General features: G+C 36.3%; 1 protein-coding gene and 1 long non-coding RNA gene across 3 annotated transcripts in view; both read right to left on the minus strand.

The window, feature by feature from the left end:
- The window catches only part of LOC111514866 (adenylate cyclase type 6), a 426,206-nt gene that overhangs the window by 393,836 nt on the left and 8,060 nt on the right, over nucleotides 1–24,310 (minus strand). The gene's annotated exons all lie outside the window — the stretch shown is intronic.
- Nucleotides 17,792–18,261, minus strand: LOC141482259 (uncharacterized). Its single transcript, XR_012465423.1, has 2 exons — nucleotides 17,947–18,261; nucleotides 17,792–17,892 (listed from the first exon to the last, which is right to left on the minus strand). It is a non-coding gene; the product is annotated as an uncharacterized lncRNA (long non-coding RNA).

Here is a 24,310-nt window from a genome sequence, read left to right on the forward strand (position 1 = left end):
TTCAGCGCCTTGTCGGACCTTTCCTTAAACTTTCTAGGTGAAAATACGAATCCAATGACACCTTGGTCGTAATTTTTGGACCCGTCTGTCTGTAAAATTTCACAAACAAAAAGTACATGTGAACCAGATTAATTGAGCATGGGTGTGACGTTTGGTTAGTTTCGCAATTCTCGAAGTCATCAGGCTGAGTGTCACTGGGTCCTGAAATTCTACATCTGTCAAATTAGTTGTCATTTATTCAGTCTCTTTTGTCAAATCACCATGGACGGATGTAGCATTCAACAACACATGTAAATAATAATATGGTTTTATCAAAATTAGTTTTCTGTTCGGGCAACGTACCGCGCGCTTTGCCCATTTTTCGGTCGCCATAATCGTCCTACCGAGAGGAATATTCGCAATGTGGTGAATAAATTTGAGTTCACTGGGACAGTACACGATCGAGCAACACCCATAGGTCAACGAAACGCACGATCTGTCGAAAACATTTTCGCTGTCTGTGAGAGTGTGCTGAAGAATCCGTGGCAGTCGATTTCACCTTGCTTGAAGAACTCGGCCTTTCGCCGCTTGATGAAAGACCCAATATTAGTTTGGTGCGCTTTAATAAAACCCACTAATTTATGTTTATATAGCAACTGCCATATTGAATCCAAGACGTCACTTTGTTGTGAGTAGGTGTAGAAAAGTTAAACATCTTGAAGAAGTATATAGAAGAAATATATACTCTACCAAAGGAGGGAGAAAGCAACCAATTTTAAAAAATGAACTATTTACGAAAATGTATAGATCATGCAAATAAGTAACTTTCAAGTCAAATACGCGAATGAATATCAGTACCTACTGTCATCGATGACAGTAGATTTATCACATTCGTGACCTAAAGTCGTAATTTAATTAATTATTCTAGTGCTTTATCTTGTAATGTAATCCGGATTAGTGCTGAAAAGGCAATAAGCGAGTGCCTTATTCCGAAACATTGATGTCCGCCATTGAGGATGGCAGTTACCCCTTTGAGTGAAATTTCATTTCTTCCGTATACTATATGTGTATCAGATTCAATTCTTCAACAATAGGAAAAAGTGTTTTTTGTATAATTCAATGATCATATAAAAGTAGTTGTATGAAGTTGAAGAAGTAGAAAGCCAAAATCTTTTGAGTGAAGATGTATCACTACTACTGGGGAAATGTCATTCTGTCACAGTGTGGGTCTCCCATGACCTTGACATCCATCGTACCGTCCGAATCCGCCTAATAGAAGTAATATATGACCACATATCAATAAAATTTCAATTACGACACATTAATTACACCATCAATGATTCCAAATCGACAGTTATCATAGCTCCGTATAGGTAATGATCACAGGGAGCGTTGAAACCAACAAAACACGTTTGCACGAACATCTAGTAGACCTATTACATATTCTTCAGTGGATTTTTCAAATTATTTATAAAGTTTCATTTTTCATTATAAATAAATGTTCAACTGTTGACTTTCAACGACACAACAATAAAATATACTCCAATGAAAAATTCCAGATAATACTGAAAACGAATCTGAGATTATACAACTACGTCATAAACAATCAAGTTCTGGAGCGTCCTGACACACTCACAGATCTAGTTGTTACTTTCGATTCATTCCTCTCTTTCAATAAACATTTTGACACTACTCTGACAGCTGCTTATCGCATGTATGGATTCTCAGTTAGAAATACAAAAGACTTCGAAAAAGCTTCAACATTGAAATTACTTTATTTCACTTCAGTTCGATCTAGGCTAGAATTGGCATATGTTGTGTGGAGTCCCTACTATCAGGTACATATAAATCAACTAGAAGCCCTACAGAGGTGTTTCCTAAAATATATGTCTTTTGAACACTTTTAAACACGTATCCTACAGTTGGAATACCCTATTATGAATTGCTTGAAACTCACAATTTTTGTAGTCTTGAGGTAAGGCGTATGTATTGCTCATTTCTTTTTTTATTCGAGGTGATAAGCAATATTATTACCTGCTCTCAATTGTTACATACGTTGAATTTTTGGATTCCTAGACGGTCATTTCGGAATAGTTATCTCAACACTCCGCGAACGAATATAATGAAAAAATCTCCAATTTATACAATGTGCGATACCTCTAATTCTGTTAGTCGTGTTCTAGATGTATTCAACTGCCAGATTATACAAATCAAAAGACATTTCTTAGTTAACTGACATTTCTGTTTTTCTTTTTTTTATATAGATTCACAAATTATATTATGTAAGTACACATTTGGAAATGGCACTGTTTCTCCCTATTCTGTAATTGGGTTCATCCTGTAGAATAGTGTATGCTATAAATAACTAATAAATGGATAAATAAATAAATGAATAATCACTTCAGTGATGGCTAAATCAAATTGGAGTCTCAAATTGGATCAACATTTTTATAGATCTCAGGCTAAATCTAATCAACGAACCTATTGAAAACACTTCATCCTCACCAGAATGAAAATGCTCTCTTGACGTGCATTTCGCTAACCAAATTATCATCATCAGAAACTGGCATCGCATGCCGAGATGGTGACTGATAAATGTTCTCAATATATTCATTTCACGAAAAAGTGTTTTTTTACGTTTTTCGAAAACTTCCACATCTAGCAAAAATGTTCAAAATCTGCAATCTGGGAAACGATAAGACCTATAAGGTCTGTTGAATAGGACGAAAGTTTTCTATTTTGGGGAACTAGAATAATGTCTTGTCAGAATGAGAATATCAGTGGTTGTTTTTGAAATATTCGCCAAGAACTAGAATTGTTGAAACTCGTTTTTTGGTTCTACCGCCTTCATTCCGAATAATATCAAAAAAGACGCTGAAACTATTTCATATTTGCCTTAATCTGATACAACCACTTCTCGACGTTTCGTTTGTAAGATTTCATCATCAACTTCATCTGTAGATTTTCTCATTGATTTTTGTAGCCGCTGTAGCCAAATTCAGCTATATATTACAATACAGGGCCGTATTGTAATAAAGTTGATAATGAAATCAACAAAACAAAACGTTACACTACAAATTGGTCAATATCAGGTTATGACAAATACAAAACAGTATTGACAGTTATTCTGATTTTTTCATATAATTCAAAATGGAGGCGGTCGAGCCAGAAAATGAAATTCGGCGAAATTTTGCCGACTATTTCAAAAAACATCTACAACTTGTCAAATATATAAAGAGACTTTAGTAGTCTCTCTCTCGCTCTCATAGTCTTCTAACGAACGCACATTTAGTGGGCGTGACCATAACGGAATTCAGAAAGCTCTTCCTACATTTGATAAGCTGTACTGATTTTCTTGATCTGAAAAGAGATTACTCTATTTCCAAAAAATAGGTATATTTTGTCTAATTCAAATGTCTTACAGTTTTTCGAGATAGTGGGATCAGATAAAAAACGGTCTGTATACTTTTCCGCTAGGATTAATACTGAAGGGAGTATTGATGGAGCAAAATATTTCAAGATGTTCAACACAGGTCCAACTGGAGGAAAATTCGAAACACGCATATAAGAACACAGAGACAGTTTCCAAAATGGAAAAATAAGACCTGCTCACGTCCTTACATATGGAGATAAGTTATATCATGAATTCAAATGGTTTGAGAAAGCAAATCAATGAATTCAACAATCCCCAATATGACCGGAACAACCAAATTGATTTGGATAACTCACGTCTGCTAAATTTGTTTTCATGTAGTCATACTCCTGGAATATTTACTATATAATAATTATTGTTTTTTATCGACCTTTTTTGAATATTTTTTAGGTTTCACAATCTGAAAAATATAAAAATTATAAGGGAGGACTTTATACAAGTGTTGAAAAAGCAAACTTTTTAGTTTACCACGATAAATTACTGCGTAAAATCAAAGTATTTTTCACAAAGAAAAATGTTCTATTTATCAGTAACTTGTCCTATTCAACAATTTTGCCTATCAAAAAAATTGCTAATAAATAATACAATACTTATCTTTACGTTTTGGAGGCCAAAATCTGCCTCCATCTTCAGAAATGGACAAAAAAATTCAAAGATATTTGCAGCTATTCCTTTTGATTATTTATTTTTCAACTTCTTCGACAGATGTCAAAGGAGTTTTGAAATATGAAATTATATCAATATTTTTGATTGACAACTGAAACATTCGATGTAATACAACATGCTCTCCGATATCAGTATGTTGCCATTTCACTACCATCCAAATTTTCCTTCAAGATGGGTAGCCAAGTACGGTCTTTTTCTAAGGATGTGTTCGAAATACAATTCTCTCCAGATATGAGAATACTAGTACAAGCTGAATCTTTTAGCTTAGGTCTCTTAGAGACGTAAGCTCATTGGTAATCATTCTTGCCTTGTTCCATTCCACTCGATGTTCACCCAAAAAAAAGTCAATGAAAAACTGTTTTTTTTTCTCCACAAAAAAAGACTTTCGTTGTTTAAGTGTTTAAAAATAAATAGTACTCTCATTCACGCCGGTTAGAGGCCGGGGTGGACAGGATATCCGCGTGGGAGTGCTAAAGCGGAATAAATATATAATACCTACTTCCATTCACGCCGGTTGGAGGCCGGAGTGGACCAGATGTCCACGTGGGAGTAGGATCGCAACAATTATTCATTCATGAAGAAGATGATAGTTATATATGTACTACATATCTCTGCCGTTGGAAGACGTGCCTACAAATAACGTACATTTCAGGAAGAATAAAAAAGGGGTGCAGTATTGCGTAAAGCAAGGCCTTTGTACCCCGTCGATGAAGCAAGCGGGTTCATCGAACTAGAATCTGTCATTGGCATCGCTTTGGGCTTTACCAAACAAACGTAGAACATCTGGATGGCAAGAAGATTTATGGATTTTTGGCAGAATCTTCCAGGATTGGCTCACTCCAAGGCGTTTATATACCCTTCGAAGCTTGATACCAAACAGTTATTGCACTGTAGGGATGAACTACGATGTCTAACAGGCCTTCTTACTGGTCACTGTCATTTGAATCATCATATGCAGAGACTTGGACTGTCGGAAGACAGTGTGTGACGCCTTTGTTTGGAAAATGATGAAACAGCAGAGCATATACTTTGTGCCTGCCCCGCTGGGGACCGAATTAGGTTCTTAGAGTTCGGCAGATCCGTACTCTTACCATATGACCTGAAAGACCACTCACCATACAAACTAATCGGCTTCGTTACGAAGCTGGTTTATTTGACCGAGTGTGAATAGGTGTGAGCCACAATAAACTCTTGCGGGTTGCGGTGGAGGGTCGAATAGACCCCCTGAGAGTGCCAAAAGGATCTGTAGTGCTTGTATTTTGTCCTTAAAAAACATTCAACTAAGCATTTGACAGTGAGTAAACAATTTGTTACTTCTGTGTGTGATAGTGGCAGTACCTTCCTCGAGTATGAGGGTACGTAGTGTTCTCAGAGGTTAATTTTCAGTACTTCAAATCCGATCAAATTTATTTTGATGAACAACTAACATTTCTCTATCGAATATCAGTCTGTTCTCCAACTCTGCCAATAATTTCCATAAATTCTGCTCGTTGAATAAGCTCCAGTGATATTTCCGAGTAACCGGTATCGTAAAATCGAAAATATTCCAAGGCAACATAAAATTTTTCCATTAATTTGAACATTATCCGACATAAGGGAATACTCGAGCAAAAATGTTGATAATTCACGAGTCGACACATTTAATACTTTCTAAATAGCGCAAGACGAGATTACCATCATAAAAATATTTTAATAGTGTTTACAGTAACTCGTGTACTGTTTACATTAACACCTATATTATTGCTTTTCGTTTGCGTTCATTTTTCCACTTCTACCTTGTCATCATTAGATAGTCGAGGAATATTTGAAATTTTTGAATACAAACTTATCGGCTTTGTTAAGAAGGTGGGTTCATTTGATCGAGTGTGAATAGATGTGAGCCACAATGAACCCTTGCGGGTTGCGGTGGAGGGTCGAATAGACCTACTCACTTTGGACCTAACCTAATCCAACCTATACGTCCTATCATCTGAGCCCGACAATGGTGAAGTACTTGCGAACGAGAGCCATTTTCTTGGTGGGAACCATATCTGATATAACTGAAGAAGAAATCATTGAAGCTGGCCTGAAGATGAGGAACAGAATGACATCTGATCCAAGTTGAATTCCGTGTTTTCTAGTGGAAGACTTCATCACAGCCTTTGCTAAGCCTTCAACAATTCTGTTATTGAATACATTTCCCGAATTGTGGAATGAATCTAAAATTGTTTCTGTTTTTAGTCTGGTGCTGAATCACACAACGATGATAAAAATCAAATATTTCAAAGCGAATTGAAATGTTCATATATAATCGAATGTATTCTGCAGTTGGATATTCAATAATTCCATTGCAACATGGTTTAATGAGTCAAAGGTCTACGGAATCCAATTTTCTTGTTATTACCCAACACTCTCCAAAACTTCTGATTCGGGAAGTCAGATAGATGTAATTTATGTAATCTATTTCTTCGAATCATATGTTTCAGGTAAACAACAGTTCGTTTTTCATGATGACATTCATTCCAATCCATATGTTTCAATTTCTAGAGTGCTTCAAGGCTCCAATCAAGGGCCTTTACTTTTGTCATTGTTTGTGAATGATTTAGTTGACGATTTAGCCCAGATATGCCCAATGTCCTACATGTAGTACACCTCAAACTCGTCAAATCTTGTCTGAACTTGGAATAAAACGAGAGAGGACATTGTTCAAAAAATATGTGTTTGAAGTTGCGCTTTGATCGAATGGACCATTTGCTTATACCCCAAGAAAAACAAACAAGATGTGGTTCTTGCCACCAAAAAACTACCACTAGGTGTCGAAAGTGTGACATTGGTTTGCATGTTAAATGTTTTGTAGCCTACCATACTAAATAAATTTTTATTGTCCTAAACATTTGTAGTATAACTTCTGCCCATTGTCCTATATATAGTACACCTTGTAAAACATTTTTGGAATTTTTCTTTTTTTTTTGAAAAACCAAAATTTATATACAGTTTTTCATTCTGAATCAGAAATAATATAGAATTGCCTCGTGATTGGCCCCAAAATTATTTGGGCATATCTGGGTTAGATACTAGAACTTTGCTATCTGCGGATAATTTGAAACCGTATCTACCAATAATGCATTCATCCGATTTCGAGCAACTTCAAAATAACCTGAATGTGGTACATGGTTGCTGCTTGGCTAATGATTTATCACTTAGTGTATCTAAATGTAAAAAATGTATACAAAGGAAAACATCTTCGGATTTTCATATAATCTGAATAGAACTGTCCAATTTTCAAATTAGCATATTCACATTGTCACAGGTAAACAATTAAGTTAAGAACCTCTATTATCACCTTCAGTAGATATATAAGGATTAACATTATTATTTATTTTCAGTTTATTGTAATTGTTTAAAATGGTCCTTATAGGATGGACCTGCAGTAACATTACTTACAAATAAAAGTGGTAAAAAACATAGAATGTTTTATTTTTCATGATGACCTCCTACTACGTAGTAACGGCTACATCCATCGATTTATTATGACGAGATAATTCCATAAAATATGTGGGGCTTGTCTTTGATTATGTACTCAGTTTTCTTTAGCACATCGATATTGAACTTTCAAAAGCATCCAGGATGTATGGTTTTATAGTGCACAATTACAGGAATTTTACTAACATTGTTGTCTTGAAGACCTTATAGTTTTCTTATAGTAAGTCAAAGTTGTTCTACTATATGAAATACTCACTTTCCTTCACATATTATTAGGATCTAACACATGCAGAAGTTTTTCAAATATTCGACTTTTGGAGTCCACAGTGGGGCACATACTTGCAGTTGATGTTGGGCAGATTCAACTTTGGAAACTTGGAGTACAAAAGATGTCCTGATGAAATTACCAATAAGGACAATATGTAATCATTTCAACAAAATGTTCACCTCTTTTGATTCATTCTGAGATAGCTTGAAGTAAATTAAGCATGTTACAGGAAATCTGCAATATTTCACTTGTTTTTCTTCTACTTCACTTGTAGTTATTTATTTCAGTAGTACCATTCTTTTTTTTCCTTTAAGTTTTTTATTTTCTCTGTGAGGGGATTTTACAATCTATGAGGCTATTATTAGGGCCTATTCCCCGTAACCCCGATACAGTCAGGAGGGCGCGCCAGCATCATCAACCAACGACCACTCCTCACACCGTGGGGTAAGTGATCATTGAGTCCAAGAATCATGTGCTCTTAGCAAGCGCAGTGAGCCAAGAATGACAGCCTTCTGCATCTGTCCGGCTTAGATTTCTGCCTCAGTACGGCAAGCCGGCGTGATTTTGAGATTCAAAGGTAGGAAGGGCATCTTTACACTAAGTACTCCAATAATCAGAACAACCATCTTGACAGAGTGGTCTGCGAAGTCCGAAGAGAAAATCTCGATATTTTATTCGTTTTTCCTCCTCTTTTCCAACGATATTCGTCTCGCCAAGAGCTGAAAACTCCACGACAAAAGTCGTCTTGCTCTGGTAGTCGAGAAGGACTACGTCAGGCTTATTGGCTTGTATGAGCCTAACTCTGACCTGACCCCTAACCTAACCTTCAATTACTAGTACTAATATTATATTATTGCCTCCCGGCGCAAGCGCCGGGACCCAAACTAGGCAATTGCCTTGATTTCTTCTATTTTTCTTTACGTATAGCTTTTGGTATCATGCAATACTGAATATATGCCAATCAGATAAATTGTACAGTAGGAACACTATGGAAACACATCCTGAATACGGCTCTGCTCAGTAGAGTTATTAGTTTAATCTGTAAATGTATGTTATTGAAAACATTCATTTGTTCTGGTTCAAATGCAAAGCCTTGCACCGACTGACTCGACTCCATATTTTAAGTTAAAGTTTTTATTTTTTACATCTGAGGAAGCCATCGATATAAGGCTGAAGTTGAAGATGAAGAAGATTAACGACTATGATTGAAAAGTAAAATTCTCATTTCTTTATGGATTGTACAGGTCACGCCCCTGAGGATTCTTACACAATTCAGTGGATAATTATTCCAACATCTGCGAATATATTTCATATGAATATTTTTATTAAATTGAATTATCAAGATCCAGTGTACTATGTATGTATGCAAAAAATATTCAGTTTCGAAATATTAAGATATCTGTATAGACATCTTACGAAAGATCTTGAAAATGACATTTAAACAATTAAAACTCATTAATGCAGTTTATTGTATGATTTTTTTATATAAAAGGTTTTACAAAAACCACTACACGTGTTTCGCTATGCAATAGCTTTCTCAATCGTAAGATGATAAGTTAGTTCTAAATTACAACTATTTTATACTTGTAGCTAGAAGACAGCAAGAAATCCACAAGGAACAGAAACCGCCACAACCAGTACTTGTACTCCCCTTCATCAGAGGATTATCGGAAAGGATAAGACGGATTGGGTCCAAGTATAACATCACGACCTGCTTCAGATCTGGGAACACTATCCGTAGCAGCCTCACGAAAACCAGGCCACCAAACGCAGACTGCGATTCCAAGAATTGCATTTACCGGATACGCTGCGAGTGCGGAGAATCATACATCGGTGAAACTAATAGGCCATTGAAAGTTCGCATTGCTGAGCACAAGAAACACACACAGCGAGGAGAAACCAGCAAATCTGGAATAGCAGAGCATATTTGGACTCATCAACACAACATCAAGTGGGCTCAAGCTGAAATCATTCACAAAGAGGAACACTGGTTTAGGAGAAAATTCAAAGAAGTCGCGTATATGTTGTCCAACAACGCATTTAGTCAAGCTAGCGTAGAGATACGTAACATATGGAAACCTCTAATCAAGCGAAAAACGACCAACTCCCGCCGAAACCAATGAAGCGAAAAGAGGAAAGAGGGGATAGGTGAAAGCACTCGAATGACCTATAAATAGTCAGATCTTGGAGAAATAAGTCCAGTTATCACCCGAAGACGATTGTGGATACTAACAATCGAAACGTTGTGACATAACTTGGTTTGAAATCTTTTAATTTTCATTTCTTCATTTTTTGTTAATAATATTTTTAATGTTTTAAATTTTTTCAGCTTCTATTAATATTTCAATTTTTATTTGTTTGGTTGTTGTTGTCTGTTATTTCTTTGTAATTTCAGTTTTTTGTTTAATAAAATTGTTATTTTCGGTTAATCTTTTTTGATTTTTTTCAGGGTTATCAAATCAATTTATATTATATTAGACAATGAAAGTCCGAACTGATGAAATACATATGATATATTTTTGATGTAGATATGTTTCAGATAATCATAAAAGGTTTTCTTATTCGAAGTTTATGGTAAAAAACGCTGAGAGCAATGGAAAAAAAAATAAACAGATACCTAAAAATTTTTAAAAAAATCTCCAAAAACTCTACGGTACATAGGGAGACGTGAAAGTTGCTATTGTGTTTTTATTCAACTCAGTTAACCAATTTCCAGGCCCGTAATTTGAAAGGAACTTATTCACACAGTTATAATCAAATATTACCGTAACATCCCGAAATATAAAATTTAATTTAATGTCTCAGTAAGTAGTGATCTTAGACGATACAAAAACTACAACAAAAAATACAGGTCCGTATTTAAAAATTCAAAGATGGGGTGGCCCAAGTCAGGTGACCCCCTGTATAAAAGATTCATGGACATATTCTGATAGCCCACATCAAGTGCCAATAGCAAATTGTGAACAGATTTTCAATATGTATGCGAATGAAGGAGATATGGGCAAAAAAATAATTTGGGATTTTTTGGTTTTTCCTGTATATCTCCAGAACCAAAAGAGCTATATTCGATTTTTCCACATCATTGAATAGGTCTCTAAAATACGCAGCTTTGCCACAATTTAACCGACACTCTATATCGTTTACGAGATCCCCATGTACAGAAACGAATTTGAATAGCCCTGTATAATACTCAGATAACTGATTTGATAATTTTTGTAAGCAGCCAGACCAATCGAAGCGGCCTAATATGCCCCCAGACACACGCGAAGGCTTGCTATGTATATGAGAGCGAGCGTGATTGTTTGGTAGTTTTATAACATACTTTTGTAAATTTTTTTATTGATAACTAACGGGTCTTTAACTTCAATGAAGTGAAATGTTCACGTTCAATCATATCAATAATTACCGCACAATTAAAAATGTATACATTTGAACTCATAATGAACATTATGAACAAACCGTTTCTGGGTTAGAAAAATGTTCTTCATTGGATATACTTCGGAAATTTATGATTCAAACAGCAATCAATTAGATGAAATGGTAGTTTATTTGCGTTTTTTTTTGGCAAAAAAAAAATCATCAAAAGAAATTTCGAAATATTGTTTTCAATTCACATATTCATCATCTTTGATGTTTGATAATTTATCATCAATCCAAAGTTGGTATTGAATATCTACATCATCATCATCTTTAGTGGCGTCTTCTGTAAAAAAATAATATAATTGAGAATGAAATAATTACAATTTCTTGTAAGTAATTCAGTAACAAAGCTCGGTGATTGGTCCCCACATCGAACCAGTTAAAATGATATTGATATTTCAGGACTAAAAATAGTAGATTATTTCATTTCAGCATTACTCCAAAGGCTAGCGAGGTAATCAGCTCGTTTAATCTGCTGCAAAAGCTCATTCTTGCTCGGTGGTAAGTTGCTCGCATCGAAGTTCTCAACATTTTTCCTGTTGAACTGTTCACTGACTTCTAAAACCATGCAAACATTCACGAATGAATCTCTGTATTGAATAAATTTTTATCTACTTCTAAGTCACTGAATAAATTGGGATCGCCAAATTTCATAAACGCTCTCTGATCCTTTTCACTTTTTTTAGTATATTGAATGGCCCTTGCTTATCTTTCTTGAAAAAAGCGGGATTGTAATTATATCCAGTCAGTGCATAAAATCCTGGCAAGCAACGGCTTAATGATGGCCCCTAATGTTCTTGAACCAACATATCTTACTTTATTTCCAATCCCAGTCAATGTCCACACGTGAGAAACATAATTTTTCAAATGAATAATAATATTAGAATAATAAAATTAGCTTGAGCATCAATATTACAGGTATAATGAATAATTTTAGCTTCCTAATTGTCAGGGCACTACTGTATTGTTATTGACGGTAAAAGAGTGACACTTCTGGAAGACATCACCATCCCAAGCGATTCTTTCCATCCAGACAGTCATAAATTATAATATCATAAGTCTGCTAACAATCTAGCTAGGGAAATTGATATAATCACACAGATAGGTCATAATAATGGTTTCAACGCAGATACTATCCAGAAGTTAGTCAGAAAACAAAGCCGTAAATTCACTTATAGATTAATATACCCTCATGTCAAACAACCAGAAATCAAGAAATGGGTAACTAACATATTTTGGAAAAAGAACAGAGACAATTGCGGATTTCTTCAGAAAAACTAATGTGGAAGTGGCATTCAGACCACATGCCAGGTTATCTGATTTCCTTTTCAATGCCAAAGATAAGGTGGAGAAATCTGGAGTTTATAAGCTTAAGTGTCTGGAGTGTAATAGTGTTTATGTGGGGCAATGTGGTCGCAATTTCCAAAAACGGTATGCTGAAAAAAGGAAAAAATAATTCAACGTTTTCAAACCATTCCTTGACATGCAACCACAAGTTCCCGAATCTAAACGATACGGAAATTTTGCACTATGCAGGGAAGGGTTACAAACTCAATTATTTTGAATCCTTGGAAATTCACAAACATAAACATTGCGGGTGCAACCCGCAACCTACCTTTAGCACTTTGTAGCACCTGGCCGTCAGCCCAAGGTAGCAGGTATGCATAGTCTCAGAGTAAGTACTATCACTACGTCATTTCATACATTTTATTTCTGAGAAAATAAGTAATATCTGGGAGTCCTGGGATCTTGGACAATAAGCTTCAAAAAAAAGCAACATCGCAAAGTTCGGAGCAGGGAAAAAGAAACAAACAATCCAAAGAAAACACGGAGCGACGAAAACTCCCTGATGATCACCAACCCTAATTTAGAATTCATAACGTTTCATAATGATACCGTCTCTGCTCGTACAATAATATCAGCCTGTTTCCCCTTCGAACCCCAAGACTTAATCAAACAAAAACAACCCCCACAGCCTCGAGCGTCTCCGTAACAAGACACGTCATGTAGTTTTAATATCCAATTAGAGAATTATAACGAGACAATGGCTTCGCTTTTTCCTGTTTCTAAGATAACCCTCCACCTCTCGCCATGACAACTGTTGATGCGGAATTCAATGAGATATCATTGTAATTAGAGACAAAATCGAGATTGAATTATGGCAATGCGCTCTGTATTGCTTGGGGTTTGATAATTGGTAACCGTAGATTAAAGGGTTGCAAAAAGTATTACACTGTTTCGGAAGTTTTCTCAAATTGAACCAAAACGCTGCCAAAACAGCCCGAAAAATTAGTCAGGTATTTGGCTAATTTGATCCAGGATGAGGGTTTGAGGATTCTCGTGGAGACTGACCCATCACAAACGGTGCATGGTATGGCGGAAGGACAGGGCTTCAGCTCCCATGTCCCCCAGTACCCAAGCTCGAAAAGTGGGAGCCCCTTGAGTTGAACGATCGACAGAAATTGTCACGTTCCAACGTTTGCTCTTCTTTGCTCTTGCGCAAACAAAACTACCATTTTTTAGATCAGATCTTCATGTGTGATAAAAAGTGGATCCTCTACAACAATCCGTGTCAAAGATACGGCCCGGGGCCGGCGCGCCGCATCCGGCCTCCGGGCCATATCACTGGCTTCTTCAGAGGTTTATTCATCTTGGTGGTTCACCGATGACTAGTGATTTCTCGTTAGTATGTTGTATTTATATTCACTCAGGTAGCCCGCCTTCTTTGTTGATGCGTTGCTATTGGCCGGAGTGTTATTACCTGTTGATGACGTTATATTGCATTGCACTGTTGCCACCATCTTTCAGTATGGAATTCCAAATCCGGTGGAGCGTTACCGCCTCCTCTTTTCTGTTGTAGTTTATGGAATTCTATGGCTTCCCGTACAAGCCGACTGTGGTATCCATGGTCGGGTGCAAGTAGTTTCACATCTTCAAACAGTATCGTATGATCTCCTTCACTAAACGCGTGTTCTGCTACTGCCGATTTTTTTATTTGACCTAATCTACAGTTTCTCCGATGTTCATTCAGCCTTGTACCCATGGATCTTTTGGTGGTACCGATATAAACTTTTCCGCAGGTTCATGGTATACGATATACCCACACAGCTGATAGTGGATCTCTTTTGTTTTTCGCAGATCTCAGGCTTTGTTGTATTTTCCTGGTGAGCTTGAACACTGTTTTTATGTTATGCTTCCTTAAGATTTTTTCGATTCTGTCTGTAACCCTAGGGATGTACGGTAGAAATGCGCGTGCAACCGTTTGAGTTTCCTCCATATTTTGACTTGTAGAAGTCTTCAGTTTCATGGCCTTGTTGATCTCGGGTACACTGTATCCATTCGATCTCATGGTATTTGGAATCCCATACTGAAAGATGCTAAAGTGACAAGAGTGCAATGCAACAGATAATGACACTTTGGCCAATAAAAACACATAAACAAGAGAAGCTGACTGCCTGAGTCCACTGAATACAACCTACGATCTAGAAATCACCAGTCATCGGTGAACCATCAAGATGAATAAACCGAAGAAGCCAGCCACTCATGATGGCAAAACATTAGGATACAGTTCCAAACCACGACGGCCTTCGAACCCGAATGAAGATCGTAACAATGAAGCGAGAGAGTTAGTTAGGTGCCTATTTAGTTCTAGTAAACAAGTCAATCATAGACAGTGACGCCTGCTCCCAGCAACAAACGAAAATACCCCATTATTTTTGTTGAGAACAATAGAATGTTCCAAGCACTTCGAGTCTAGACTAGAACCTTCCTTACTGATATAAAAGTAGTACGTCGGCGCGACGTGAGTCTGTTGAATCGAGTAATCGAAGCGATACATTTTTTATTTGAATCTGGCTCGCCTACACATTCATAATTCAATATATGGCCCTCTGCAAAATTGAGTTTGGCTCTACGACAACAGGAGACGTTCAGGATGATGGTTGGACACCGATGAGCTACCCAGGCACTTCCCAAGGCGAAAGCCGATCAAAACAAGATCATGGTTACTGTATGCTGGTGTGATTTACTATAATTTTCTGCAACCAGACCAAATGTACCGAAAATTGTGTCAGCAGCAGCCGGTACTGGTCAACAGAAAAGGTTCGATCCCGCTCCACGACTACGCCCGTCCGCACGTTCCACAAATCACCGTCCGAAAATTAAACGAACTGAGCGTGGAAGTTTTGTCTCACCCACCATACTCCCCAGACCTCTCGCCAACCGACCACCATCATTTCAGACACTTCGATAATGTGTTCGTTTCTTGTGGGAAGAGTTGGCAATGATTCGTAACTCATACGTTTGAACCAATCATAATTAATCTATTCGTTTTGTAAAGATTCGTATTTAATATAGGATAGAGAAAATAACTTTCATTTGTTACTACCGGTTTCGGTTTATTGAACCATTCTCAAGTGAATTCAACTTGAGAATGGTTTAATAATCCGAAACCGAAACATATCACAGATGAGCAAATTATTACTTCGCAGTTGTGTTTGAATAACACATATTCTCATGGGGAGCAAAATTTTAGCATTCTACTTCTCCATCTTCATACAAAAAAATGTGGGAATCATCCAAAGCAAGAAAGAAAGTAATCAATTTATAAAAAATTAATTGCTTCCCTTCTTTTTTTGGAAGATATCCACATTTTTTGTAAAAAGATGAAGAAGTAGAAGGCCAAAACCTTTCTTTCCTAAAAATTATTCCCTCCTAAAAATATACCTCTTTCAATTTGAAAATATTTTTTTGTAAGTAAGCCTTGGAAAGATTCTCAACCGTCAAACTTGATAATTCTACAGTGTGTCAATTTTAAAACTTACAATGGGCTATATCTCACGAACGAAAGCTGATATCGAAAAATGCTTGAAACAGTTTCTAGGATAATAAGGGGAACTAAAGTGACATGAAAGAGAACTCACCCCCATCAACCCCCTAGGCCCCACCCACCAAAACACAAAAAGTTCAAATTGCAAACCCCTACTTGTAATACATCATTGAAAATACTATCAAAAATGCTATCCAATGGTATAAATAATAATTGTACAGGGTGAAGCAATACAAATTTATTAAAAATGTGAATTAAGTAAATGTTCAAAGTGGGTTTCCGTTGAACTTTAACATCAGCCGGGTTACTATGACTTTTTTATTTGTAATGCTACCTCCCGGACTATTATTTTAAATGATGTGTCCGTCGATACTTTTTTGTTAAATAAAAACTTGATTTGCCGTTTTTGCAAAACAAGTTGGAAAGATCTGTTTTTTGGGTTCTGTCAGAGTTAATAATTTTTGCTTTGTATGAGACTTTTAAATGTCATTAGTTTTCATCATTTGTACGATCTGTACTGTCATTTCGCTGCCTCCCATATTTGCCTTCCAGAACCAGTGTTATTTAAAAACAGCTCAAATACAAAAATGTAAGTCACGTGTACGCCCGCGATTTAGTTGAAAAGTTTAGAGAAACGGGATCAGTGCAAAATAAAAAAAAGAATGCCCCAAGATTACTGAATGAAGCAACCCACATTGAGGTTCTTGGAAATTTTGCAATGGAGCCAACTGCATCAATACGTCAAGTATCTGCAGTGACAAGACTTTCATATGAGTCGGTTAGAAAGGTGTTGAAATTACATAAGTTTCACTCGTACAAAACACAAATAGGCGATGATAATCCAGACCGACGAATTGAGTTTTGTGAACTCATGACTGAAATAATTCGCGTGGAACCGAGAATGTTGAAAAATATTTGTTTCAGTGATGAAAGTACTTTTATGGTGAATGGTAATGTAAATAGACAAAACTGACGGTACTGGAGTGATGCGAACCCGCATCGATTCAGAGAAGGTCACACTCAATATCCTGAAAAACTGAATGTTTGGGCAGGAATATTAGGCGATACTATAATTGGTCCCTTGTTCATACCAGGCAATTTAAGTGGCGACATTTATCTCGATATGCTGGAAAACACCATCGAACCTTCAATTCATGAATTAGAGAACCAAAGGGACGACCAAGGCAGCCTAGCTGTAGACGAAGATTTGCTGCACTTCCAACAAGATAGAACACCTCCTCACTATGCAGCTCCAGTAAGGCACTGGTTGGATACTAATTATCCGAACAAATGGATTGGAAGAAGAGGTCCCATTAAGTGGCCACCGAGGTCACCAGACTTGGCGCCACCTGACTTTTTTCTATGGTGTCACCTTGAGTCAGTTGTTTATAAAACTCAACCTGCGTCACTTGGGGAATTGCGAGAAAGAATTACGCAGGCATGTCGCGCCATTCCTAGAACAACATTTGTCAAATTTCGTGCAGAATTTGAAAATAAGCTGTTAACAAAAAAAACGGAACCCAGTTTGAACATTTACTTAATTGATATTTTTAATAAATTTGCAGTTCAACAAGAACCTTATTAAATATTTCATTTAAGCCAAAGTTTCACAATTATTGCTTCACCCTGTGCAATTATTATTAATACCAGTGGATAGCATTTTGGTAAATTTTCGTTATGTGGACACCCGGCGATTTTGAAAAAATTTTTGACTGTACTTACGTATTTTGATGCGTAGATTACGAATCCGAAAGAAAAAAGCGGCGCTCTCCCTTATTTAAAAAGTTACGGCCCTTCAAAGTTCAGAAAAGGGCAACTTTTCAGCCTTCTTTTTCACTAAAAAAAACTATTTAAAAACACAAGCATTTATTCACTAGGTCACCTTTACACCTTATTCCTCCTTCTTTAACACTTTTCACTTCAATAATCAACATTTTTCTTATGAAAAACTTTACTTCAGGAATATGGACTGCATCAGTCGTACCAACCATATCATTAACCTTAAAAACGTAAAATACAGTGATATGTAACCAAAAAGCAGCTCCGTACATTTTTTAATATTTTTATAAGAAAAATGTTGATTATTGAAGTGAAAAGTGTTAAAGAAGGAGGAATAAGGTGTAAAGGTGACCTAGTGAATAAATGCTTGTGTTTTTAAATAGTTTATTTAGTGAAAAAGAAGGCTGAAAAGTTGCCCTTTTCTGAACTTTGAAGGGCCATAACTTTTTAAATAAGGAGAGCGCCGCTTTTTTCTTTCGGATTCGTAATCTACGCATCAAAATACGTAAGTACAGTCAAAAATTTTTTCAAAATCGCCGGGTGTCCAGATAACGAAAATTTACCAGCATTTTTTATAGTCTTTTCAATGATGTATCACAAGTAGGGGTTTGCAATTTAAATTTTTTGTGTTTTGGTGGGTGGGGCCTAGGATGTTGATGGGGATGAGTTCTCTTTCATGTCACTTTAGTTCCCCCTTACTATCCTAGAAACAGTTCCAAGCATTGTTCGATATCAGCCTTCGTTCGTGAGATATAGTCAATGTAAGTTTTAAATTGACACACTGTAGATAAACTTTGTCTTTCATACTAAGTAATTTGGACGAATCGTCTAAAAGTTGTCATGATAAGATTCACTTGACGCAACGAAGAAAGTCATTACGCGTCGCGTCTACTGTAAGACGACGGGGGACGATGCGCTGGGGTAGAGGGGCTGTCGAAGCAATGAAGCGCAATCGCCAAGAACTCGACCCGAACGCGGGCAGACGCGTGAGGGCATACGTCGTTGACGGTTGTGTTAGTTTTGCGCATTTCTTTATAGGTAACATGATTCGATTCTCGAAACTATTAATTATTTAGTGCAGTTAGCATATTTTTCTAGTTACGGTATTTTAAAGTGAAAATATAAATTACTACCTGCTGCCCACTCTTATATTAACGTACAGCCGAAGCTACTGAACCTAGAATCTTGAAATATGCAGGTAGGTTCTTTGTATAGCGTAAATGAGCATCAAGAAAGGGATTCAGGGATTTCCACCCCCAACGGGAAAATAAAAGGGTTCAAAGATTGTATTGAATTTCGTCAGTTTTGAAGTTGGAAACCTAAAGTTTTAGGTTAATAAAAAAATATGGTTTAACATGGTCTGTCACCAAACTTAATGTACGGGCGAAGCCGCGGGGCAACAACTAGTAGTTTCTAATGAAAAAGAATAATGGTAAAGTGAATTTGGAAATTTGTAATTTGGGGAAGAAATTGCCGTTTTTTAAAAAAGTTCGTCGATAATAAGATGAGAGTAGGTAGAAATTCAAATAGCTTCAGGTATGTCACATTTATTTGTAAGCAGCTTCATGGAACAATTAATTAAACACACCGACGTCAGTTCTTTTGATTTTTTCAACCACTCGATGCTCAAACTATTTCAAATTGAAAAAAATAGAAGTATTCGTGAATGCTTCGTTTATATTGCTTCGTCTTATGAAATCTTATTTTAAAGTATTCCTGTTATGTAGGTCACCGAAAAACTATAGTATTCTTCTCGCTCGAATGATTTCCGATAAACTTCATTTTTGAAAAACCAAATTTCTCGTTTGATAATACCTATGTTTTTATTTAATTTGTAACAAATTATACAATATGTTTTGTGAACTGTTTTAGTTAAAAGTGACGGTTAATTTAATCACTCATTTCATATTACTATATAATTCGAAAAGAAAAAAGTGTAGCAGCCAATTGCGCGATTTAAGTACGAGATTTGCATCGAGTACGAGAACGGCTCCCCTTCAAATCAGAATATTTTTTTACATAATCTAAAACAAAACAAACGTGAATCACCCGTGCCTAATCCCATTATGTTCATTGATAACAACACCGTATGTGTCACGTAACTTCCATTCGAACAAATACATTTCTAGTCGCCTATTCCTGTTCGCCTATCAATGGTATTTTATTATTATTTTATTGCTAGGGAACTTTGTTCCGCCTCAGACAAAAAAAGTTGTGTTGGTATGTCCAGAAAAAAATGTGTATAGCAGAATAACAGTTCATTCAAATAGGTATATTTTTAGGAAAGGTTAACTTTTTGGCAAAGAAATGTTTTGGCTTTCTACTTCCCCATCTTGATACAAAAAAATGTGGGAATCCTCCAAAGAAAGAAAGGCAGCAATCCATTTCAAAAAGAGTAACTCTATACAAAGATGTGTAGATCAGATGTGTTCGTTTAAAATAACAATTATTATAGTCAATAGAATTACATCGTAGATATTTTTAATAAGCACAATTTGCCTCCATGTTACTTACTTCAATAATGATTTGCCTATCTTTGTTACTCAATAATACATTTTTCATTTGAACAATGAAGATAGATATATGATGGAACTGGACGACATTTGATGAAAATCCATAACTATCGTATTCAAAAAACATGTTATTGTCAGATTTTCTGTAAACAGGATTATAATTAATGATTATGATGATTATGATTATGATAATGATTATGATTATGATTATTGAAGATCTGAAACTAATATCACAGTTTCCTTTCTTTTCAAGATACTTGTCTGAAGAATTTTATGTAGACCTCGGCCAAGTAGCTATAAATTATATTCATTCAAAAAAACCATTTCGAAAAATGTATTCTGCGAGTTCGCCGTTTTCCAAACTGAATAGTTCATGAAAAGAGGTGTGCAAAGTTCAATAGGAAGTTGTATTTTGCCACATACTTTTGACATATATCGCTCTGGGGCTCTGGGTTTAATCTAGTGAGCTGAATCAGTCAAACACTTCATGTGAAAATATCTGTAAAAAAAATACAAGCACCATCTTACACTTTACACTTATATTCGACGGTTTTTAAATGTTGATGTTTGACAACGTGTCATTTTCGTCATTTCAAACTCAATCAAGAGCGAATATTGCTTTCAATCAAGTTTGTATTGGAAACAAAATAGTTGTCAGCTAACATGTTGTTTGCAAAGGCTGCTTCTCAAAAGCAAGCTAGGAACAATGTTACGAACCAGAAAACTGTACACTCCTCCGCAACTTTTGATGCTTTATGAAGCTCAGATAAAACCTTCTTTGGAGTATTGTTCTCGTGTATGGAGCTCCGCCCCCAAACATCCTGAAGCTGCTGGATTCCATCCAGAAAGGAGCCATCCGCCTGATTAGAGACGAGAGCATCACTTGCAACCTTGATGGCCTGGAAGATCGAAGAAAGGTTGGAAATTTGTCTCTCTTCTATACTTTCACGGGAAGTGTTCAAGTGACTTGGCACATTTTATTTCACCAAAAGAGGTACATATCAGAAATAGGCGACGGACTGTGGCTGCTCATCGTTTTGAGGTTCAACTCACTACACCTCGAACTTCACTGTTCAAGAATTTTTTTCATTTGTAGAACTGAGTTTCCTGAGAACGTTTTTCCAAATGGACTTAATCTTCAGCGATTCAAATCCAATATTAATCACCACGTCAGCACAGGCACCGCTCTTGGAGCGCCTGAAGGATTTTCCTGTAGTGCTTCTGTTTCGTTCTCAAAAAAAATCTCACCATAATGACCACCGATAAGGCGATATATTAGATGCAGAGTTTGTTCACCTCAGGTTTGGGTAAATCATTATTTGAGCATAAGCGTTTGCTGTCCTACGTAAACGGATTTGTTTCCTCTGCCGTAACAGATTCTTCTTCTCATACTCTGCGCAAAGCAGATTGATAAAATATCTTACTGTTGACTGTTGGGAAAGCGACTGAGTCGCTTCCTGGCTGCACCAACTAGCCTTCTAGGTTTGTTAAAAGGATCAGGAGATGGAGAACTGAGAATCTTTTGTTACTTTGAACGATGTTGGGTTGGTTTAGTTGATGCCCATTCTCGTTGTAGACTCAAGGCTGGATTTTTTGTTGACTTCATGGTCCATAAAGGATCCCACATCTCGTTTGAGCCTGCATTACCATGACAAGGTTCTCTTATTCAGCGGTGCTACGAGGAAGCAGACATCCGAAAGCTGAATTTGCTCAACATTCCACTCAAGCTAATATACGCTCAAAAACTAGAAAGTGGAAGTTCGAACAATAACACGACAACGAACAAAGACAGTAAATCCTGATGATCGGTGGAGACTTTTTATATTTCATTTTTGATATTGTATCGAAATCTATCCCAATTGTCAACTCTAGGCGAATCGTTGTAAATTATAACTATTTCTTCTGGACTATTTCCTATCTTATTGTTCCAGGTTTCTTTATCCAATTAATGACGAACGGGACGCCGTGTTTGACGACGAGAATGGAAACATGGAACGGAAATTGGATTGGATCCATTCGGAATATAAAATAAAAGCTCGGACGGATTATTATCTTTATGTATTTGCCGTTTCTCTAACGAATTTAGAGTAAGTTCGTTGCGAGAACAGTTGATGGGTTTCGGAATGTTTGAGAGCCATTCAGGTGGAAAACACGGGAGGATGGAAATGAGATTAGGAAAAAATTTTGAAGGGCGCTGGCATTGTAGACAATTTCGTAATGCTGTTGGGAACGGTGACAAAAGGAGTAAACAGTTTATAAAGGAGACAATCGGGGCGTTCATTAAGATAGCATGAGGAAAAAACTCTTTTTTTCCAACTGCCTCAATATGACACTGTTCTATTCACTTAGTAGGTGTTCTTCACTTCATTTGCTTGGTCTTCAATTGCTTATTTTCTGAGGTTTGTAAGAGCAGAAAATTCTCATGTATTTGCCTATTTTTGATTCATAAACTATACACAAACTATAAATATAGTTGACCATAGTTTCAACCAAATCAACTGTTTTTTATTCTATTACATTAATGAAGACGCCAAAGAATAGTTTTTCTCAAAACATTCTATGTACAGACAGTGGTCAGTTACTCTTTCATTATATGTATTGAATTTGTATTTCGGGAACCCTGATTGGTTGCCATGATTTATGTACCAAAATGTGGAAAATTTGGCATAGTACAGAAAACACAATAGAATTATTCATCGTGTTACCATCGTGTTTTCTAAAGTTGGTCGTGTTCCGCTTGATTAAAGGTTTCCATATGTTGCGTATCTCTACGCTAGCTTGGCTGAATGCATTAGCCGCATATATGTTGTCCAACAACGCATTTAGCCAAACTAGCGTATAGATACGCAACATATGGAAATCTTTAATCAAGCGGAACACGACCAACTCCCGCCAAACGGTCAGCTCCCGCTAAAACCGATGAAGCAGAGAGAGTGAAGAGGGGATAGGTGAAAGCACTGGAACGACCTATAAATAGTCAGATCTCGGAGGAATAAGTCCAGTAATCACGCGATAACAATTGTGGATACTAACAATCAAAACATCGTAAAGTAACTTGGCTTGGAATCTTTTAATTTTTAATTTTTTAGTTTTCATTTCTTGTTATTAATTTTTAATTTTCATCTGGTGTTAATAATTCAATTTTTTTTATTGCTGCTTGTATTTTATTTCATTGTAATTTCAGTTTTTTTGCTTAATATAATTGTTTTTTTTCAGCTGATATTTTTAATTTTTTATAGATTCTTTCAAGGATTTCAAATCAATTTATATCATATTAGACAGTCCGAACTAATGAAATACATCACGAAACATTGTCAAACACCTTCAAATTCTTCATTTTGCTTCTCGCAAGCGGTGCTTAACTTCAAGATAATAGGTCGTACGACGTACGACCATGTGGCCATGGTAATCGGGAGTGAGCTCTAACAAAACTAGGCTCAACATTCATTTTGAAATTATTTAAAAAAAAACGAAGTTTGTGGAAACCATTGACATTAGAAAGAGAACATTGTCGCATACACTACAGAGGGCGCTGGCTGACTGGATGACAATATGGCTAATATACCAGTGACATTGAATTTCTTATTTTTTGGTGGGTGGCATGAATGCATAATTGATTTATTTTATTAGGATTCCTGAGCATTCGGACACATTTGAAAATACAGCTCGTTTAATTCTATTTAGAATTATATTTAGAATTATATTTAGATATAACTTGTACTATATCAGTTATCAAGGCAAATATTATTGTCAATTTTCATGCTCAATTCGTGGATTCGAGCGATCTTATTATTGTATATTCATTTGTTAGCTGGCTTTATTCTTCGAAAAAGTGAATGAATAATTACAGAAAATTTTAATTCATCGTTCATTTTCACAGGAAAATGGAGTACCCATATCACAATTTACTGGTTTATTCGGCATTGAAAATGTATGTCATATCGGGTCTATTCTGCTTGTTT

The sequence above is a fragment of the Leptinotarsa decemlineata genome, unplaced genomic scaffold (assembly GCF_025532065.1).
Source record: "Leptinotarsa decemlineata unplaced genomic scaffold, Ldec_3_MD MMD2_tig00000882_RagTag_RagTag, whole genome shotgun sequence".
Lineage (NCBI taxonomy): Eukaryota > Metazoa > Arthropoda > Insecta > Coleoptera > Chrysomelidae > Leptinotarsa > Leptinotarsa decemlineata.